The following is a 9,881-nucleotide window of genomic DNA, read 5'->3' on the forward strand; positions in this document are numbered from 1 at the left end:
CCATAGGAAACAAGCCACTAGAACAGGGTGGGGGGTGGGGCATGGAGGTCCCCAAAAGCCCTGTAGTCAGTTCAGGGATCAAGGATAAAGAGGAACTAACCTTTATGATGATGGAGCTGACATCTGACCCAGTTTCCCCAACTCTCTCCCCAGGAGGCTGAGCCTACTTCCCGTAGCCCTAGCTGCTGGCTTGGGTTCTGCCCCAAGTTCACTGCTCGGAGCCTGCCCACAGCTCCATGAAGCCATTGGAGCCATCCATGTATGATGCTCACCTAGACCCTGCTAGACAAGGCTGGTCCTCCCAACTAAACCCTCCTAGGATGCAGTGCTACTTGAATCAAGCCTCAATTCTCCACACCCCACTGGACAATGTGAATCAGAAATATCGGCTGTCCCTGCCTTATACCTTGAACATTTTGTCTTTAGTGGTCCTAGCTCCCTGTCCATCTGCACTGGTCCGTATACTGAGGCCCCAGCCTGCTTATACCTGTGCCCACCTGAGTTATGACAGGCCCTGGGTCAACCTGACCCCCTCCTAATGGGCCAGATTCCTTCTTGTGCCTTTTCAGCACCCAGACTAGATGTCACCTCCAGGAAGGCTCCAGAACCACCCATGATGTGACTCGTACCTCCGTGTCCTGCCATAGCACCCCAAGCGTTCTCTGTTGAAGTTGCCTAATCAATTGTATGTCTACAGAAACTGTATCTGACTCAGCAGTGTACCCCCAGTGGCCAGGAGAAAGCCTGCCTGGCACTGGTAGGTGTTCATGAAACGTTTGTTGAATGAATACATGCAGTTCTGCCTGTGCTTCAGGTAGCAGCCACCAGATGGCAACAGTGCTCTTTGGGTTATGAAGGTAGGTGTGGGTGCTCTTTCTGAGAGAACACCTGAAATAAACTGAGGTTTGTTCCCATAATCCAAGCACCGTGGGGAATCTTCTTTGAAATGTATCAGTTCATTGAAATAACCACAACATCATTTCTCAAGCTAGCCTCTCTAAGGAAAATACAGCAAATGAAATGCCATAAAGAAAGGAAGAGGGAGAGGGAACGCTCCACTGAGCGCTCCAGTCCTTGGTACCATTCTCCACGTGACCTCAGTGCGGAACTATTTAATTCAAAGGCCCGAGAATATCCATTCAGATTCCTGAGCACTTGATGTGTCTGAAGCTGTCCCAGCCTGACACCCCAGTGGCTGCCTGTACCTTTTCCGGGTTCACTGGCTCTCATTTTACTTGTTTATCTTATCGGGGTTTTACCAGTTTGGCTGGAACAGAGGGGTCACAGCTAAGGCTGGTGAGAGATAAGGTTGGAGCAGCAGGGAGGGCCTGCACAAGGAAGCCTCTGGACACCAGGCTGAGGAGTGTGGACTTTACCCCCACGAGGCAGAGTAGCTGGAAAGGATGCTGGTGTCATGCACACGTGTTCATGCATATGCAGGCAGGCAGGTGGGCACGCACGTGTGTGCGAGAGCGAAAGGGCCCAGCGATGAGGGGAGGGACATGTGCTAAAGGGTACTGAGGACAGACGTTGGGAGATCTCTGCCGCCGTCTAGGAAGTAGGGCTGAGGCATGGGACGCGTGGAGGACATGGAGGATGGACATCTGGGCGGCTTCGGGGGATGCTCTCTCTGTAGGTAAGTCAACTGATGGGAAGAAGAGGGAGAGAAGAGAGCCTAGAAAGGAGGCCCACCTTCGGGCTAAATCCTGACTTTGTGCAAATGAGAGAAAGATGTGTCTTTCCCAGGGACTTGACTTCTACCTGCAGAAAAGCGTGCTGTTTACAACGCTCTTAGGTGAACAGTGTCCCTGGACGTTCCACACCCACCCTGCTGCTCAGCAACCCTCAGAGCCATCTCCAGGCCCCAGGCTGGGTGAGGGAGACAGGGTGGTATGGGAGGGACTCCCGAGAGGAATGGGCAAGATGGCAGAGGGCTGTTTTTAAGAGAAGCGGCACCCTGAGTTTTGGGTGTCTCTGGCGCCGTGGTTCTCAGACTGTAGGGGAGTCAGATACACATTGGGGGAAGGGAGGGGTGATATTAACCCACAGATTGCCAAGCCCCACTGTCAGAGTTTCTGAGTTGGTAGGTCTGGGCTGACGCCTGGGAATCTGCATTTCTACCAAATTCCCAGGTGATGCTCCTGCTAGTCTGGGACCAGGCGTGGAGAAGGGTGCTTCTCGCCCCCAGCTGTGCATTAGAAGCGCAGTAGAAGTTTTTTCTAAATGCTCAAGTCAGAGCCCATCCCAACCCACCTGGATCGGAATCCATAGAACATCTGGAGGGCTTCCCTCCGCCTCCATGTGAGATTCAAAGACAGCACCTCTGGGGGCACCTCAGGGCTGAAGATGCTGCAGTGTGGAAGCTGAAGAGTATTAGCAAATGCTCTGGCTTCTGCTCATGAATTTTCACCATTTTGTCTCCAACACCCTCCTGATTCCCCTGATGAGGCCTCAGTTTCCCCCTTTGCTCCGAGATGTGTACCACACTGGCCAGAACTGTCCGGTCTCCCGCCCAGGATCATTTATTTCACATTTGCTTCTTTCCCAATAAGCACTTGACACTTTGCTTTTTTTAGCTCTTCTTTCAGCAGTTCCTCCTCTGCGTCTCCCGTGGGTGGGTCACGCAGCTTTCTGCAGACCTGCCACCCTCCACCTCCCTTCTCTGACGTGACCTCCTCCCACCACAGCCCTGGCCCCACCCCTGCACCTCATGGCCACCCAGCTGTTGGGCGCCAACGTGTCTTATCTCCCAATGGGATTATTTGAGCTTCTGCAGGAACTAAGAGAAGTGAGTCCTTTCTCACAAGATGGAGTGAAAACATGAGGTGACATAAGGTATGTGTAGGCTAGAAGTAAATACGGGTCTGAAATTTCACATAATTACATAATAGAGAGGTGTTGCCAAGGTAAATTAATAAGGAAACAGTTGGCTGATGTTTACCAACAAAATCAGTATGGGGCTTGTTCCTCCCTGCTTTTTCTTTCTCAAATGAGCCATGAGTTGGAAGACAGTAGTCCCCGCTATCCGCGATTTTTCTTCCTGCATTTTCACTTACCTGTGGTCAAGCGCAGTCCAAAAAAAATAAATAAATGGAAAATTCCAGAAATAAACAACTCGTAAGTTTTAAATTGCATGTTGTTCTGAGCAGTGTGATGAAATCCCCTGCCTTCCTGCTCTGTCCTGCCCAGACGTGAATCACCCCTTCGTCCAGTGTCTCCACGCTGTATACACTCTCTGCCTGTGAGTGGCTTAGTGGCCGCCTCAGTTATCAGCTCAACTATTGAAGTATCGCAGTGTTTGTGTACAAGTCACCCTTAACTGTACTGAATAACGGCCCCAAAGTTCAAGAACAGTGGTGCTGGCAATTTGGATATGCCAAAGAAAAGCCATAAAGTGCTTCCTATATGTGAAAAAGTATGTATGTAGAGGGGGAAAAGCATAGTATATACAGGGTTTGGCATTATCCGCAGTTTCAAGCGTCCACTGGGGGTGTTGGAATATATCCCCCATGAATAAGGGGGGACTACGTCTCAAAAGTGGCAAACTCTTCATGGAAGTGACCAGATTATTCTGTTTGGTCAGACTGTCTAGAAACTAGGGAAATTGCCAAGGTCAGGCCTGGGAGCTATATGGGGGGGTCCTCTGCCCACTGTCTGTTTGTCTGTCTCTCTCTTTCATGTCTGTCTTGTCTTTCCATCCGTCCTGCTCCCTATGCTATTCTCACAGCATTGGAACAATTAGGCCAGGGGTCTTAAACTCATAGTCTTGATGTCTGCCTTAACTTGGCATGCTCTGGCATCAAAACCCCTGGATGGCAAAACTGAGATTCAAATCATATTCATTGTCAGTATCATGTGGGCAGCTCCCCTTCTCACAAGTTTTGTAAATTGGTGGAGCCAGTTTGGATTTGAGACAGGACTTAGGCTCAGAGCTGGGGTCAGAGGAACCCGCACACCATCATCCGTTTAGGAAGTGCTCGGAGCCCAGCCAGGTGAGAAGCTTAGGTGCAGAGGTTGGAGAGGAGGGTGGTGAGAGACGTGCTCTGTGCTCAGTGACACCAGGATCAGGTCAAGATGACCAGATGCAGAGTCCAGTGAGGACTCCAGGTCAGTGCCAAGGATCACTATCTTTGAAACGGTCTAGAAAACCAGTCTTTGGAAAACCAAGTTGAGAGTCCAGGCACCTAGTCTGGCCTTCTACCTTCATCGTGTCCCTGGCACCTCGTTGCCTGGTCTCTGCTTTAATTCCTCCAGTTCTGGGAAGCTCACTTCCTCGTGAAGCAGTCCATCTCCTGTTGCACATCTTGTATACTTGTTTCATCTATCTCCTTTCCGAAAACCGACTTCTGCGCATGGGCCATGAAGTTTCGATCGCACTGTACGTGCGCACCCGCACGTGGTATTTTGTGGAAGAGCCACACTCAAGGGGCCAAAGAGCCGCATGTGGCTCGTGAGCCACGGTTTGCCGACCACTGTCCTAGAATCTAGGATGAACATGGGTTAGTTTTGTAACAGGGGGAAAAGTTCAGGGAAAATTTTGGTTTGAGCTGCAGACATCTGATACGAGAATAAACGTGCTTGGTGCTTGTTCCCTCCTTCTCCGTCTCTCTGGGAAGCTCAGCCCAGGGACGTGGGCTCAGTATCATCTCCCCGCGCCCGTGCACATTTGCTCAGTTAGAATTCATCCTTGGCCACAAAGTGTAGAACATTTCAGCCTAATTATCTTTGCTTCAGAAACAGCTTCCATGCAGCCTCCTAGAGCCCGCTGGGAAAAGAGCGCGCTTTTAACATTCCTCTACACTGCTGCTTCTCAAGGATGGCGAGAAGAAATAAACCTAAGCTATTGAATCGCCACCTGTGGAAGGCTGTTCTACGGCATGAATTCCAGTTGTGGCAAGGCCAGCACGTGAGAGCCTTAACTGTGGAGGCTGGAGGCCACTGGACCCCGGATTTATGACTATTCCCATGTCTCAACCACCTGCACCAGGCACGTTCCTGAAATTTATGAAATGCAATTGCTCTAAAGGGTACAGGCCAGGAAGTGCAGGGTTGAAATATTCTACCTGGCCAGAGACGCTGTCGTGTGTGGATTAATTTAAGGCTTTGCTCATTTTCAACGGGGTATTTCTCACCCACAATAGAGTACTTTCCATGCCATCGGAAGAATTATAAAGCAGTCTGATCCTGTTTGAAATGCTCAGAAAATATCCTCACCAAAGGTCACTTGCTATTTCCGTCTTGGGGTTAATTACTCCTGTGGCTCTTGTCTGAGTGAAAAAGGTCCTTCTCCTTTTTTTCTTTCCCCCTTCTTTCCTTTCAACAATTAGTTATACAGTCTGTGTCTAGATTTTTAATAAAGACTATGTCTAGATTTTTCTTCCAGAAATAAGTTCAACAATGTCCCTTTCTAAGAGTCCCAATCAAGCCATCAAATCACTCCTAGTCCAGAATCATCAAGAACAGAATCAATCGTCCTAGGATGTTCATCTTCAAAGACAGGCAGAGGGTGCTCACGCCATTCTGTCCTCTCCCGTGGGGATAACTTGGCTTTCAGGCTAATTATGGGGCACAGCTCTCTTGGAAACATCTACTGAGAACAGCTCACCACCCAGCCACAGCACACCTTTGCTTATGAATCTTAGACTCTTGAGAATGATCTGTTCGCCATAGCTGTGACCCATCATCCAATGTGACAAAGAGTGACTCTATGTGCAGAGCATATATAAATTTGTCCCACATAGGCAAGAAAAATGTTCCCCTGTAAACGGAGATTTTAAGAAATCTCAATGTTTCTCTGGTTGGAATCTAGTAAACAAAATAAGTTCTTTCAAATTCTATTTGCCTCAGTCTTTTGTGATTTTGCTTTTCAGAACAGTGTGTGTGTGGAGACTGAATCTTAAAGACACCAAACTTTTCTCTAGGGAGAGAGTAAAATCACATAGGTTTCAGAATCACGTAATTCCCAGGAGAAACGGACCCGGCTATCGGGGGTGGTTTGGGTGGGTGCCATGGTTTTATTTTTGTGCTGTTATGGTTTGCTTTTAAATATTTATTTGTGAAGCATACATCTTGCCAAGATTGAGGTCTGTTCTGGAGAGGTGACTACTGCTTTCGCTGCTGCTTCATGGAACTGCTGAATCTTCTTGGAAAACAAAAAGAGTCACTTATATAAATATATTAACCTAGTGAAGATAGCGTCATCCTAGTGATGTATAAAATGGCAATTCTGGAGAATTCACTGCTGCCCCTTCTCTGTGAGGCTGGAGCTAAGGCTGCATGTGCAGTAAGTTAGGTGACTAGAGACAGCAGCCTCTGTGGTTAATCAGCTACAAAGACACGAGTGACTCTAAAGATCCTGAGAAATTAGAGTCTATGTCATTAAAATGACAAGCATTCCGTTGAAAAACTGAAAAGATATTATCAGTACCATCAGTATATTTAAGATTCCTTTTCTGTTGATCCAGCCCTTGGCTGGCACAACACCTGTTGCATAACAGATGCTCAATCCCTGTTCTGTTCAGTTCAGGTAACACTTCCTGATGGACTGTCTGATTCTCTGTCAGTCAACATGATGGTTTAGAACAGGGGTCCTCAAACTTTTTAAACAGGGGGCCAGTTCACTGTCCCTCAGACTGTTGGAGGGCCGGACTATAGTTTAAAAAAAAAAACTATGAACAAATTCCTATGCACACTGCACATATCTTATTTTGAAGTAAAAAAACAAAACAGGAACAAATACAATATTTGTATTTGCATGTGGCCCGCGGGCCGTAGTTTGAGGACCCCTGGTTTAGAATGTTATTTTTCACTCAATGAAAAAGACCAGGTCTGAGCATAGAGGCCTGAAGTATATCAAATGTACAACTGCTTAAATGATCACTTTCCCACAGTAATGAATTTGCATCCTCTAGACCAGTGGTTCTCAACCTTCTGGCCCTTTAAATACAGTTCCTCATGTTGTGACCCAACCATAAAATTATTTTCGTTGCTACTTCATAACTGTAATGTTGCTACTGTTATGAATCATAATGTAAATATCTGATATGCAGGATGGTCTTAGGCGATGCCTGTGAAAGGGTCGTTCGACCACCAGAGGGGTCGTGACCCACAGGTTGAGAAGTGCTGCTCTAGACTATTAGCATGAGACGTGACGGTCATGGGCATGGGGACCCTATGTCTGGGGAGTAAGTAGGAGAGCACACCCCCTCCTACCTCAAATATATGTGAGTGAACTATTCATACCGACAAATGGTCTCATCCACTTGGTCAGTTGATCCAATCAACAAGCATTATTTCCCAGAATGAACGGGAAGGAGGGATCTTTGGGAAAGAGGTCAGTGGTGTCCTGGAGCTGGCTGGAACCAGCTCACAAAGGCCAGCTGTTAAATGCTCAGGAGTCTTGCCCTAGCCAGTTTAGCTCAGTGGTTAGAATGGTAGCCCATGGGTTCTATTCCTGGTCAAGAGCACATACCTTGGTTACAGGTTCAATCCATGGCCCAGTTGGGGCACATGTAGGAGGCAACCAATCAATGGTTCTCTCTCACATAGATCTCTCTCTCTCTCTCTCTCTCTCTCTCTCTCTCTCTCTCTCTCTTGCTCATAAATTTACCTCTCTCTCCCCTTCCCCCTCCCTAAAAAAATCAATGGAAAAAATGTCCTCAGATGAGGATTAAAACAAATGTTCAGGAATCTTGCAAGCTGGTTGTTAAACTTGGTCATTATTAAAAATTAAATTAAGTTCTATTAAATAAATCATACTTAAAACAAATATAAAAATGTATCAGTCCCTAATTTATTTTAGTATTAGCTATGCCCTTGAGGATTTTTTAGGTCTATTGTATCTGTATGATGGAAATATTATCTAACAGTTCGACCACCAGAGGGGAAATATTATCTAACAGTTCGACCACCAGCTCCAGGACACCACTGACCTCTTTCCCAAAATGACATCACGTTAGTTTGAAATGGCCGTGGTGGGAGAATTTACCAGCAAAGTCACAAATGCTACAGATGAGGGGTTCCTTCCTCCCCAGAAGGCAGGGACAAGGCCACACAAGGGAAAGGCAGGAAACCCCTAGCTGTGCAGAAAGGGGAACGGTGCAGCGGGGAACAAGGACAGACGATAGACCAATCTCACTTGACCTTCCAGACCACATTGAGGAGCTGGAGCTGGAGGCTTTGAAGAACTTTAGGAGGGAGAGTGATCATTCTTGGAGGACAGAGGAGCAGCCTTTAGCTGGAGGGTGGCTGAACCGGAGAGGAGTCTGACTGGCAGGTTAGAGGGACTCCCCCACCATGCAGGAGGCACGTTCTTTGAGAAGAGGTAACATGTTGTTTGTGGCGTCCGGTCTGTGAGATCCAGCAGACAGCTAGCTATTTAACGGAAGCTTCTGAGGCACTGGGCTGGGGTCTGCACTGGAGAACGTTAGCATGTGGGTGGTAGGGAGGCCTTTGGAGGGCGTGAGGTCACCACGGAGAGCACCCAGAGGGGAAGGGGCAGAACGCTAAAGACTAAAGGTGAAGAAAGGGGAGAGCAGGTGCAGATGGAAGAGGAGACAGAAGAGGCTCACCCAGAGAACCTCAGGTGAGAATGAGCGTAATGCAGGACAAAGGAGAAGAGGGTGCCAGGAAGCAGGAGCAAGAGAGAAGGAAGAGAGATCTAGAAAGAGGAGCAACACACTCATGTTCAATCCCACTCCCCAGGAACCACTGAGCGCACCAAAGGTGTTTTTTGTTTTTTGTTTGTTTGTTTAAAAACGGGGGCTCGCTGTGTTGCCCAGACTGGAGCGCAGTGGCTCCTCGCAGGCACAATCCCAATGCTCATTAGCAGGGAGCTCTGACCTGCTCCGTTTCCGAGCTGGGCCGTTCACCCCTCCTTAAGCAACCTGGTGGTCCCCGCTCCCGGGAGGTCACCACATTGATGCCCAACTTCGTGCAGACACCCAATCGGCATAGCACACGACAGCCCAGAACTCCTGGGCTCAAGCCGTCCTCCAGCCTCAGCCTCCCGGGTAGCTGGGACTACAGGCCACACCACAAGCCCGGCAAAGGTTATTTTAAATAGAAATAAGTGGAAATCCTGCTGGTGGCAGGGAAGTGCAAACATCTGTCACGTCTGTCAAAAAATCTAGGGATATATTCTAGGTATTAAGGTAAGAGGGGACCAAAATGAGAAGGAAGACCTACAGTTAGACTCACCAGAAAATGTGTGTCAGAGGAGGGAAGTGGACAGACAGACAAGACCCTCAGGTCTGGAGCTGGTAACAGTGGCACGAGGCTCCGGAGAAGCAAGCGCCCTTCCACCCCCATGCTCAGCAGTGCTTGCGTCTCAGACCCAGGGAGGGGGCCTGGCCACCCCAGAAGGAAAGCCCTCAGGCAACTGGGCCCCTCCCAGGCACGGTAGGGATCCTCCCTAAAACCAGCTGAGAGAGCTGACTTGACAATTTCAACAGACACTGTTGAAGGAGGTCATCAAGGGGTCGTGACCACTGGTTGAGCCAAGAGCAGACCAGAGCAATCAGGGGCTCCTCACCCCTCCCTGCCCTTTGAATGCCCGTGTGCCCACCGTGCACCCAGTGGGAATGTTTTCAAGGTCGCAACCTTCAGATTATAAGGTGGTGTTCAGAGCAATAGGACTGAATATGTGACCAAACCATTAAGGCAGCGGTTCTCAACCTGTGGGTCGCGACCCCTTTGGGGGTTGAATGACCCTTTCACAGGGGTCGCCTAAGACCATCGGAAAACACATATTGAATATATAATTACATATTGTTTTTGTGATTAATCACTATGCTTTAATTATGTTCAATTTGTAACAGTGAAAATACATCCTGCCCATCAGATATTTACATTACGATTCATAACAGTAGCAAAATTACAGT

Source organism: Myotis davidii, unplaced genomic scaffold (genome assembly GCF_000327345.1).
Source record: "Myotis davidii unplaced genomic scaffold, ASM32734v1 scaffold329, whole genome shotgun sequence".
NCBI classification, from domain to species: Eukaryota; Metazoa; Chordata; class Mammalia; order Chiroptera; family Vespertilionidae; genus Myotis; species Myotis davidii.